Source organism: Poecilia latipinna, unplaced genomic scaffold, assembly GCF_001443285.1.
Source record: "Poecilia latipinna isolate Pla-1442-1.1 unplaced genomic scaffold, P_latipinna-1.0 Scaffold2884, whole genome shotgun sequence".
Lineage (NCBI taxonomy): Eukaryota > Metazoa > Chordata > Actinopteri > Cyprinodontiformes > Poeciliidae > Poecilia > Poecilia latipinna.
Genome location: NW_015115500.1, coordinates 32,675 through 44,477, shown reverse-complemented (window position 1 = coordinate 44,477; position 11,803 = coordinate 32,675).

The window sequence follows — 11,803 nt, the reverse complement described above, 5'->3', positions numbered from 1 at the left end:
TTAATTGCTCTATTGTTCTTTTTTGTAGGTTTCTGTAAGGTGCAGTGAACGGGAATGTTCTGTCGTTGATCCTCACTCATGTTAGGAACATACCAACAGTGTCATGAAGTGTCATTCAGTAAATAATGACAATTTTAATGAGAATTTGATGAAAGGTTTTATGTTATGTTTATGACAGTGTCATGTCAGTCTTATGCACACTCCATCAAATAAAGTGTTGCCAAAATGGTAATATATTGAAAGCACAATGTAATTATAATTTTTGTTCTTTAAAGTAATAACTTTGGTGTTTTTTTGTCACACTTAAATTTTCATGTTCATTGTGTTCACCTTTGATGTGTAAACTGATAATTTATGTAAAGTTCATAAAGTTGAGTAAAACTGGACAATTTTAAAATGTCGATAATAAAACAAAATATTTGAATTACCTTGAACATTTTGTGTAATTAATTTTCCATGTAATTGTAGCCTAAAACAATGTAAATACTGCAGTGTTGTTATGCATGTGATGTACAAAATAGGAAAGTAGGAATAAAGAAGACTTTTATGAGTAATTAAAATTGTACTTCATTAGCAATAGCAGTAAATCAAAACTAAAAATTAAGTGCAATTTAAATACATTACTAATATATTAGCAGTATATTTAAAATATTTAAAGTATATTAAAATTATATTTTTAATATAATTCTATGACAGAATTAGTACACTCAAAATATGGAATATTTTGGAATATTTCTCTTGAATACTACATAAAAAAAGTATACTTAAAGTATACTAAGTACTACTTGAAGTTGTTCCAAAAAAGTATGTTGAAGTATACTAAGTATACTAAAAGTTGTAATTTAATACTATTTAAATACTACTAAAATATACTAAGCACAAAAAAGTTGTTCCAAAATAGCACAGTTTAAGTACATCAATCAAAGTATGCTAAAACATGTTAAGATTTAGTATACTAAAGTATACTTTTTTTTTTTTTCACTTGGGCTGGTTACTCAAATTTCTGAAGATAACTTGGTGTGAACTACAGCTTCTGTGGAGATCATTTTCAAAGCTGAAAATGATCAACAGCAAACTCAGAAGTCTGTATGAAGATTGGCTCTCTGAACTTCTGCCTCTCGCCATAGAGAAATACTTTCAGATCAAACATTTTGAGTTCTGGATATTAAGAGACATGGGAGGCATCAAGGAGGATGCTCCTTTAAAACAGGAGAAAGACTGATCATGCTCACCGATGTCTCCTAAGAAAACACAGTCCAAGTCAAGTCTTTGGTCTCTACCAACCTAAAATAAAAAAATCTAGAGGAAATTTGACATCAATTCAACTCCCACTGTTGTCTTGATATCCTTACAGTGTTCATAACATCTGATCTGACTCAGATGGTAAACTCTTTCCTCTCATCAAGTGTTTTCCCTCTGGCTTTAAAACACGAGCTTGTTTGCTCATTGGCTGGTAGAAATTTTACTGGAGGAATCCACATAAAGGGAGAAAGCCCAGACAGAGCAGGGAAGGGAAATAAGAACCAAGCACAATTGCATAGGAAGATAATAGCCAGGCTACTAATCTGGAACCAACTTCCAGAATAGTGCAAAACTGCTGGAACACTGAGTTCTTTTAAATCAAGACTAAAAACCTCATTTGGTTATTTTCCTTTGATTTTAAACTGGAACATCATTAAATATAACATTTCTTTTAACCTGCCATCACATGTTAAGCACTTTGAATTGCCTTGTTGCTAAAAACGTGGGATTAAAAAAAAAAATCCCTTTCTTTGGCAATTCGAAGAGACTGGTGCTAGAGCTGTGCCTTATGGTGAGTCCAGCTGTATCTAACTTGAACCTCTTGACCCTATAAATCAGCTCAGGCTCCTTCGCCACCAGAGAGGTGACATTGCATGTCCTTAAAGTCAGCTTATGTAGCCGAGTATGATATTCTCTGGCAGTCTGAATAAACCAATTGCGGCTCACTGCTTGGAGCCTGTTTGTGTCTTCATAAAAACTGACAACCTTAGACTACTCCTGTTAGATTTATAGTTATAAAGACAGTGTTTAGTAGCAATCTGTAAGAAAATCCTGTTGCTCTGGCTGACTAAACTAACAGGTCAGTAAAAAATTATCATTGTTAATAATAATATTGACTCTTATCGAAAAACACCCCAAAAAATGAATTGCTCTGCTGAATACCTGCAAAACTCTTCTATTGCCACAGAATACTCAAAATTAGTTTAAATGACAACATAGTAATTTCATAGTAAAAGCATAACTGGATGTGTCGTGGTTATAAAACTGTTCTAGATTTAAAAAAGAGAAGAAAAAAAACATTAAGCAAAATAACATTGTTTTAAATTAGTCTAACCCTCCAGCTAACTCGTTTTCCTACCACAGTGGAACTAATGGGAATAAGACGCCCTGTGATTTCAGATCTAGTGACCAATGAACGATTTTGGTCTTCCTAGTTAAAAGCTACAGACCAATACAGTAAAGGGATGCATACGTTTAAATAAGTTTAAAATACATTTTCTTTACTATTACTTTTCTGGTTATGATTGTGTATAATATTTATAGAGTTCAACCCTCTCAGATTTTAAGTTTTGAGAGTTTCTTTACTGATCATGTCTCAAGTGGTTTTGTCTCATTCCCCTTCACAGATAAAACATGATGTTATGAGGTTTATAGCTATATTTAGGTTAACTAAGTTTACAAAATGAGTATGGGATGTTTGTAATTGTCATGATCCGTGGTTTTCTGTGTGTTTTTGAGTTTTTCAATGTGTTCCTGTTTCCCTGTGAGTCTCTGTCCTGTCCTCCCCGTTGATTGCTCCCCAGGTGTGTCTCATTCCCTTAATTACCCCGTGTGTATTTATACCCACCTGTTGTCTGTGTTCCTCGTCGGGTCCTTGTCAATTGTCAAACGTTGCAGTCTGCGTCTGTCTGTCCGTCTTCCCAGTTGTACTGGTTAAGTCCTGTGTCGACGTCAGTTCCAGTTGATTTAGTCTTCGTTGTCAGTTGCTACCGGTGCTTAGCTGCGTGCTAGTTGTTCCTGCCGTGCTGCCTGATTTGGACTATGTGAACTACATTCATCATTAAATTCATATTCATCATTAAATTCATCTTCACCATAACCTGGATTCTCTGCGTCATCTCCTCACCACTTCAACCCCTCCTTATGACAGTAATGGCTGCAATAGCATTAGTAAATGTGTTTTTTCTTGAAAGCTATGCTCACCTTACAGCGTTTCAACCGGAAAACTTGCTCCACCGTTTTTGTACTAAAAGATGTTAAGTAGACAGGGAATGCAAAAATATTACTGGGTATCTATGTTATTGGACAACATCACCAGTGAAATGCTGTCTAAACGTGGCGCGTCGCCAGGGTTATGATACACTGGGGGAAACCCTGGCCGTAGCTGTGTCCAGTGTTACAGATGTAAGAACAATGTTTGTGTGTACTGGTCGGCACTCAGAGAAGATTCTGTGACTAGAATATTGTTATATTGTTTTATGAGTAAAAAAATCAAATGTTAATGACTGTAATTTTGTAAGAAATCAGTTTTGATCAATATGAATGATACATAAGTGTTTTGATTTATGTTTCATAAAGTCATATTTATACAGCCTGTATATTTTACTGTAGTTATGTAATATTCTAATAATGTTGAAAATATGTACAAGTCTTTATTTGTGTTGACACAAAGACATTTTGAGCTGCTAATATGCAGCATGTTTTTGTAATTGAATTACCTGTTTATGTGAAAATACAATATTTAAAACTGTTCTTGAAATATCATTACAACACTGGAAGTGACAGAAGTAACATCGTGTCTTTGTTTGTTGCGCATTAGATGGTGACAAATAGAAACTCAAAACAAAACATCATGATGGAGGTTTGGATGAAGTCTGTATCTGTTTATGGAAACAAAGAATTATCCTCCCACCAAACAGCCAGTTTATAGTTAACATTTCTAAATTGAAACAAAGTGACTTCTTTTGAACTGTCACCAGCAGTAAAACTGAGATGTTTGGTTTAAAACTTGCAAATTTAGACATGGTGACTAACTGTAATTGATCACAGTGCTGTAGTGTAATTGATCTGATGAACTATTTTAATCGACTGTGGTGGTTTCCGATATGGGCAATGAGCAGTCGATTCTTAGAGACTCCCTGTCTCTAAGAACGGGGGGATCGACTTTTGGGGGGTTAAAATCAATGTATGTAGCTGAACATAGACAACAACATCAGGAGCCTACAGGCTACTTGTTCAGCTTAAAGTGATGTATTGATATTAGCTAGTCATCTTTTAGCTAACATTACCTGCATCCAACAGCTTTACTCAACTCAGTCGGTTAGTTTGGAGGGAAAAACTGTGAAAAGTTCTTTGTGTTTTGCTGGTTTGCTGCCGTGATTCTAACACACCTGAGCAGCAGCAGGTCTCCTTCACTGCCACACAGGTGGAAACCCAGCGTGAGTGTCGTAGCGCTCATGTTGCGTTTAAAGGCGGCTCGGAAAAACAGGTTACGACATGTTAACAACGGATTAAACAGTTTTAACTGCTGATAAAAGTGACAGAAGACACAAATATGGGAAGTGCGGAAGCCCCTACTGTATCAAATTGACAGAGGAATAACAGAGAGTTGGCCATTCTAAGGTAAAAACCGAACGCATACAGCGTTGATGTTTTTTTTTTTTGTTTGTTTTTTCATCCAGACAGCTTCCCCCCACCACCCTCTGCAATGGCACTGCGCCCCCCTCTAGGGGCCGCGCCCCACAGTTTGGGAACCTCTGCGCTAGGGGCGCTGTCATACCAAGAGCATATGTGATTGGGTGGGTTCTCTTCTGTTCTGGTTGTCTGTTTAGCTGATGTACATGCCGGAATAAAGTTGAGCAAAGAAACAAGTCATTTTTACTGACTAACATAATCTAACATCCAGATAAAACATCTGTTTCACTTGCTGACTGCACCTTCACAGCATGTAGTTTGGCTTGAATATATATTCAACAACATACCAACTTACATAGTTCATTTATCACAATATCAGGAAAGTAGTGGTGTCTAACAGTGATAAAGAATTTAAGTTATCTTAGTGCTGATGATGAGGAGCTACAAGTTTCTGATCTACAACAAGACTCTCCAGCCTGTGGCTCAGAGTCACTGAGACTCCTGGTGGCAGTTATATGTCAAAAACAATCCACAATCCATACGAGTTTTTTGCCAACTTTATGAATATTCAGAACTGCAAGAAGAATATGCAATGTGTCTATGAGAGATCAACCTGATATACAGCAGGGCATCACTTTGATTCTTGTGTTATTTCAGTATCTCTCAGTAAACCCTTGATGTTCCTCCACACATTATGATCACATGAAAATGCATGAAGCCCTAAAGGAACAAACTTAATACGCTAGTTTGAACTCATAACGGACAACAGAATGGGTTGAGATATGTGAGAAAGAAGATCACAGAGCCTTGCTGATAGCTCACATCAGAACTAATTGGTAAATGTTGCTCCATGCCACCACCCCCTCTTCTTCTTCCAGTTGAACCGTGTCACGTGGAGATACTGTGCCTGCTCATGCAAAATAATTTCATGCATATTGAAGTTGGATGCAAATTAGAGTGCACAATGAACACGGCTTTTAGCTTGAAATTTAATTACAAGTGTAGTTCCCCATTGCAAATGAGTTTACTGTCCCTTCTGTCTGCCTTCCTTTTTTCTTTTTGCTGCTTTTCATTTTGCATGTGGCTTGCAACCTATTATGTGAATCCATGTCATGAATTCCAAATCTCTGGTGTGACAGCTCAAGAAAAGGAGAAAAAAATGAAGCCATTCCAAACCCCCATCTCATATTTTATACAACAAAAGCTGTTTCCACAGAAAAGGATAGACAGAGAAGCACATATAGGGTCTTTGGCTTTATGTTTCATCTGATTCTCTGGCTTTTATTTCCAATATTTCCAAAAAGTCCAGCTTGGTTCATTTTTCCATCTGCGATGTGACTCACCTTGGCCCAGAGACTGGGAGGACTAGCTGTCAACCATCACTGCACTTCACTGGGGTTGGTGAGGAGTGAGCTACCCCCAACCCCATGTGGCCTAGTTTCTCAAGAACACTCACACTATGTGACTGCTCATTACCACGTCCCGAGCAGAGCTAACGTGGGAGACATGAACTCTGAGACGAGTTCAAGGACACTCCAAAGTCCACCAAGTGCTTTCTTTTTCTGAACTCCTCCATCACCAACTCCCACCTTTTTGTCCTTCGAGCTCTACAACACTTCATGGCCTCTTGCTCTCTAAAAGTGTCTGATGCATCCTGATCTCTCCCTGAGTGCCAAAAGTCTGTCATAAATGTGTTAGAAAAATGTCTTGCACCAGCAGAGAGTCTTTAATTAAATCAAATCCTTTGAAAGCAAAGTTCTCCCTGGTTTTAATTTCACACTGAAACAATAACACTCATATGGCAAGTCTTTAGAAAAGTGAAAATGATCCTAATATATGTAACAAATATTTTACATTCCCACTATTTCATGGCATCCTGCACATTGTTTTGATATTCTTAACAAAGCGGCCCTCATAACACTTAAAAAGGCCTTTCCATGGATAAATGAATCTATTTGGCAATCCAAAAGAATCTGTCACAGAGTAAAAAACCTGTGGAAATCCACTACACTGCAGCTTCACAGGTTCCACCTCAGCAAACTTTGGATTCTTTAAACAACAGCTGACAATAATGATTTTCTCAACTTTTTTGTAATGAAAGTCAATAAGGAAGCATTTGCCCATCAATGTTCCATAATTATTTTTTTGTTTTTTTAGTATCTCAGTGATGGATTTGATCCAGTGACTCTGTGTGATATTTCATCTTTGCTAAAATGAACATTTCTACCAGTCCAAATGACATTCATTTGGTGATGTTGCCAAAAAAGTGTAGATTTTTTTGTTGTTGTTGTTGTTGTTTTTTTTTGGGGGGGGGGGGGGGTCTGTCATTGGTTCTTGCATTGTAGACATTTCAGTACTTTGCTCTCAATAGATGTGTTTCCCAGTTCTTTCAATCATGCCATTGTTGAGCCATTACTAAGGCAAACCTCGACCCTGTAGTTTGAAAATTACAGGTTGATTTCCAAGATCCTGTTTCTGTCAAAGCTTCTTGAAAAGGCAGTGGCAGAGCAACTGATTTCTCACATTAAAAAAATATATCTTAGACCAATTTCAGTCCTGCAATTTCAGCTCCACTCCACAGTAACTGCTTGTCAGCTCAGAATCCACAGTGATGGTTCTCCTAGATCTAATGTCGGCTTTTGATTAACAGCCTGTGAGATGTAGTCAGTCTATAAGGCTTAGAACTTGAGTGGTTTGTCACCTATCTTTCTGGCAGAAGATTTAATGCTTCTACAAATCAGATAATATCACAATCCAAGAGCCTGCTATGTGGGATACCCGATGGCCCAGTGTTACGGCCTCTTCTCTTTCTGTTCCCCCTTGGCCAAATAATAAGTCAGTTTTCACATTTTTCATTCAGATCTTATGAATATCACATGTTGTCCTCATTGATAAATTTAATTAGCAATATCAAAATGTGCCTCAGTGACAACTTCCTGCAAGTCAAGGAAGCAAAACAAAGGTGATGATAAGCTGCTTTAGTTAGCATTTTGCCATGAGTTCTAATATTTTTGTATTGTTTTCTGAAATAGACTCAATACAAGCGAGTGAGTGAAGAAGTGATTTTGTGTCCTGTGATCATTTCTCTTTAAAGGGCTAACACGTACTTTCAAAATCAAGCACAAGGTAAAAGGTGCAGTAGATAACTTTTATAAAATTATATTTTTTATAATTTTGTTAAAACTGTCACTATGTTCTAACAGTAAAACATGAGACAAATAATTTGAGAGAAAACCAAACTCTGGTTTGTTGTCTCAGTGGTCCCACTGCCACTTCTTAACTCTCTTGCCAGTCCAAATATGTTCTAATAACCAGTATTACATTATTGTTTCTTTTTTGTCTTTTTTTAAGAAAATGAATAATATAATTATATTAAAATGTTTCAGCTTTAATTCTCTGTAGTTACCATTCTCATGCTCTAAAAATTATACTGTATCACACACTGTCAAACTTACTTTGGATCATTGTGTATGTGGTCCAGTTTCTGAGTCCCAGTTTTTTGTCCTCTGCATGTTGTTGTGTTTCATCTGTCATTTCTGTCTCCTGTCCCTGTGTGTCTCTTTGAGAATGTCCAGGGCAGCACCTATTCTGTCTCAAAGTTCCACCCTGAGTTTTACGGACCCCTACCGGCCCAGCAGGGATTCAGAAGGTTAAATTTGGGAAAATACCATCTTCAGGCATTGAGGTGTCCCACTGGATACATTTCCTTTCATTCAGTTCAGCCTAATAATTTTAATCAATTACAATCTTCATAAAATAGGCAATCAAAATTATATGGACAAACCAAAGATCTTTCCTCTCACTTCCCCTGAGATGTTACTTCCTTAAGGTGTTGTTCCCATAAAGTCTTCATCATGGACTTTCTGATCTGTCTTGTCCAACTTGACATCCTCAGAGTTTCCTTCTTAAACAGTTTTGTAAGTGTGTGTGTGTGTGTGTGTGTGTGTGGGTGTGTGTGTGTGTGTGTGTGTGTGTGTGTGTGTAGGTGTGTGTGTGTGTGTGTGTGTGTGTGTGTGCGTGTGTGTGTGTGTGTGTGTGTGTGTGTGTGTGTGAAAAACAGTAACACAGATTAAATGCTCCACAGTGAAAGCTGAAATTGTTCTTAAAATAACAAATTGAACTTTTGTTCATTGCACATTGTTTTTTAACAAATGTACTGCTATACATATCAAAATTATCCCGGAAGACCTGCATATGTATTTGTGGTTTTAGTTGTACTCTATCTTAGAAATATTCCCTTCAGTAGCTGTTTATTCCTGGTCTGATATTAACAATGCTGTTTATGAAATATCTATTTGAACAGTCTAGGAAACATCTAAGTAACTCTGCTTCTTAAGGGGAGTCACCACAAGTCAATGGGTGGTCTTTTATTGTGCATCAGACTTTTAAACTAAGGTAGATACAAGTTTCTTAGATCACTTTGAAATTATCTCCAAAACTTTATGAATGCTTTTGATACTGTTTTTATCGCTGTCCGTAGGATTGGTGGCAGGAGTAAATAGGGTCAAATTGCTCTTTGTCATTTGTGTTGGATTTAGATCCATCAATAAGTCTCAGTGTTTCAATAATAACCTATTGCTATGTTCATTGTTTCCCCTCCACACAAGGATGAATATGATGTTTTATGTAATTAAAAACAATAGTTATTTTTTTTAAAAATGTGCCAAAAGTAGAATTGGGTCAATAAGAATATAAAACCAGAGGGTCTTTGTTACTATTTCCCTTTTTGATTTCTCAGATTAGGTAATCACATTTCTATCACATTTATTTTGTTCAAAAACATTCTGGTAGACTGATGCCAATGTGGCGCTCTGTTGCACTTTTACGGGGCACTGTATGTAGAGCTGAGGCTGAATAAACTACAGTATGTGTGAATGGCACTAAATGAAGATGTCAGTTGAAGCATTACGGCTCACTGATATGCTCTAATAGATTTTGAACAATGAGTGCACAGGCAGTGAGACACTGAATGAATAGCATCTCTTTGTGAAGGCTCGGCGTTTTAATAAATCACCAAAGCAAATGCTTTGTGTTCACTAAATGGTCCACTCTCTTTCTATTAGCATCACATTTAAACACTGTGCACTTTGAGGACAAGAGCATGAAAGCGTTCTGCTGCATATTTAACATTGTGGGACCTGAAGAAGAAGGATTGCTCTTGGTAAATAAGTAAATAAGAAAGAGAATAAATTGTGTGGTCTAGGTGTATGCGTGCATGTGTGTGTGTGTGTGTGGGTGTGTGTGTGGGTGTGTGTGTGTGTGTGTGCATGTGTGGAGGAGGCCACAAAAGGGAGACGAATGAAGATTATCCATTGCTAAAGGTGTGACATTGCTTCTCTGTTGCAAGTTGCATTATTCAGAAGCCATCCATGTGCTGCTATGTTGTGTTCTGCTCCAATTCAAGCCAGATCATGAAATGCTTTGCTGCATTATCCAATAAGGAGACATGATTTTCTAGAGACAAACCAACAGAGAATGTGAAAGTGTCTTACTCCATTTTGCTTAACGCTTGTTGGAGCAAATCACAGTTCCAAGTTTATGGCCCAACAAACTTTCTCTCTCTCGCTCTCTCTCTTTCTCTCATTCCCAGTACACACTTAGCATTTTAATGAGGACCTGGCCTGCATACTAAGTGCACATTAAGCTCGCTCTGTGGGGGTGAGTGCAGTGATACATCACGGTCAAAGTGAAAAAGCTCTTTTGAAATTTTAAATATGAACAAAAGCTGAAGGTTTTATTTTTCAGTTCATGGATGCAGAGGAGACTGGGGGGAGGAGGAGACTGAGTAGCTGCTCTGATGTTTTAAAGGAAGTTTTCTGCAGAGATTTGGTGAGGCTGAAGTTGAGAGAGAGTTTTAAAGGGATAACAGCAGGGGTGAACAGGTGAAAGTGATTGCTACTGAAGTGTTCGGTCCATAGTAGTGTGGATGAAGATGAAAGAAAAAATGAAAAAAGCATGAGCTAATGTAAAGACTTACTGTGGACACAAACAGTTCTGCGCTGTGCTGACGGTATTTATTTGTTCTTTCCAACATGTTTTTGTAGTTCTGTTTAAAATACATGTTGCTTTAAACCAATTAGATATTCATTAGATTTTAATTAAATTTCACATTTTCTTGTAAGATGTGCTTTCTGCAGTGAACATGACATGTTTGAAGAACATGTGTGACCTGCTGCACAGTGTTCAGTTTACTGCTATAGTACTACTTTAGAAAAGAGTTGCTCAAGTTTCCATGCTCCTTTGCATTAAGACCAGTGGCATGCACAGACACTGCTGGCCAAAAGCATCAGCATTTATTCACAAAACTGTTTCTGAAACTGAATTGCACTCAACTGAATTAGCAAAACCATTACATTTTGTGTTTTTAACTATTGTGTTTTAGCTAGCTGACCAGCAGCGTGCAACGTTGGGGAAAAGACAACAAAGCACTGCCATCTGCACCATACAGCTTAATAATTCTAATAGTGAAGGTACGTTGATTAATTAAAAAAAGAAAGTGTCAATTATTGTTAAACTTCTGGTTGTTTGTCTTACATCATCTTACAATTGTAAAGATTCTTTGATTGTGTTCTTGATTGCTATGGTGGCAGTTGGCAAAAGCCAGACTTACTCAGACTGCTGGCACCAGAAATCGGACACAGATTGGTTCTGGCATGAGTCAAGAAGAGGTCAATGGCAAGTTTCTGTTGAAGTTTTTTGATTGTTGACATAACGTAGTAAATGTAGCTTCATGTGATCGTTTACACTTTTCAAAGTAAGTTGTGTATCATCAAGAATGAAAATCCAAGTATCACATGAGCCTTTACCTTCTGATTTGTCTTCCTTTTTATATAATCACACAAATTTCATAAACTTGTATAGCACATATTCTAAATTATCAGTACCACAAACAATCCCCTTAAAATTTAAGTCGTGTTTATTTATCTATTCTGTCTTTAGACAGAACTTTTGATACATACAGCTATAATGTTCAGAACAACTGAAACATAAAAGTCTATATTTGGTGTCATATCAGGACAACATGACTGTACATATGACCATTAGTATCATGTGAATTGATGTGAAGTTACTTAAAAATAAATAGCCATTGAACTGTGAATAATGAGCATTTGGTTAAAAAGGCACAGAGTGGAAGGAAAACAGACAC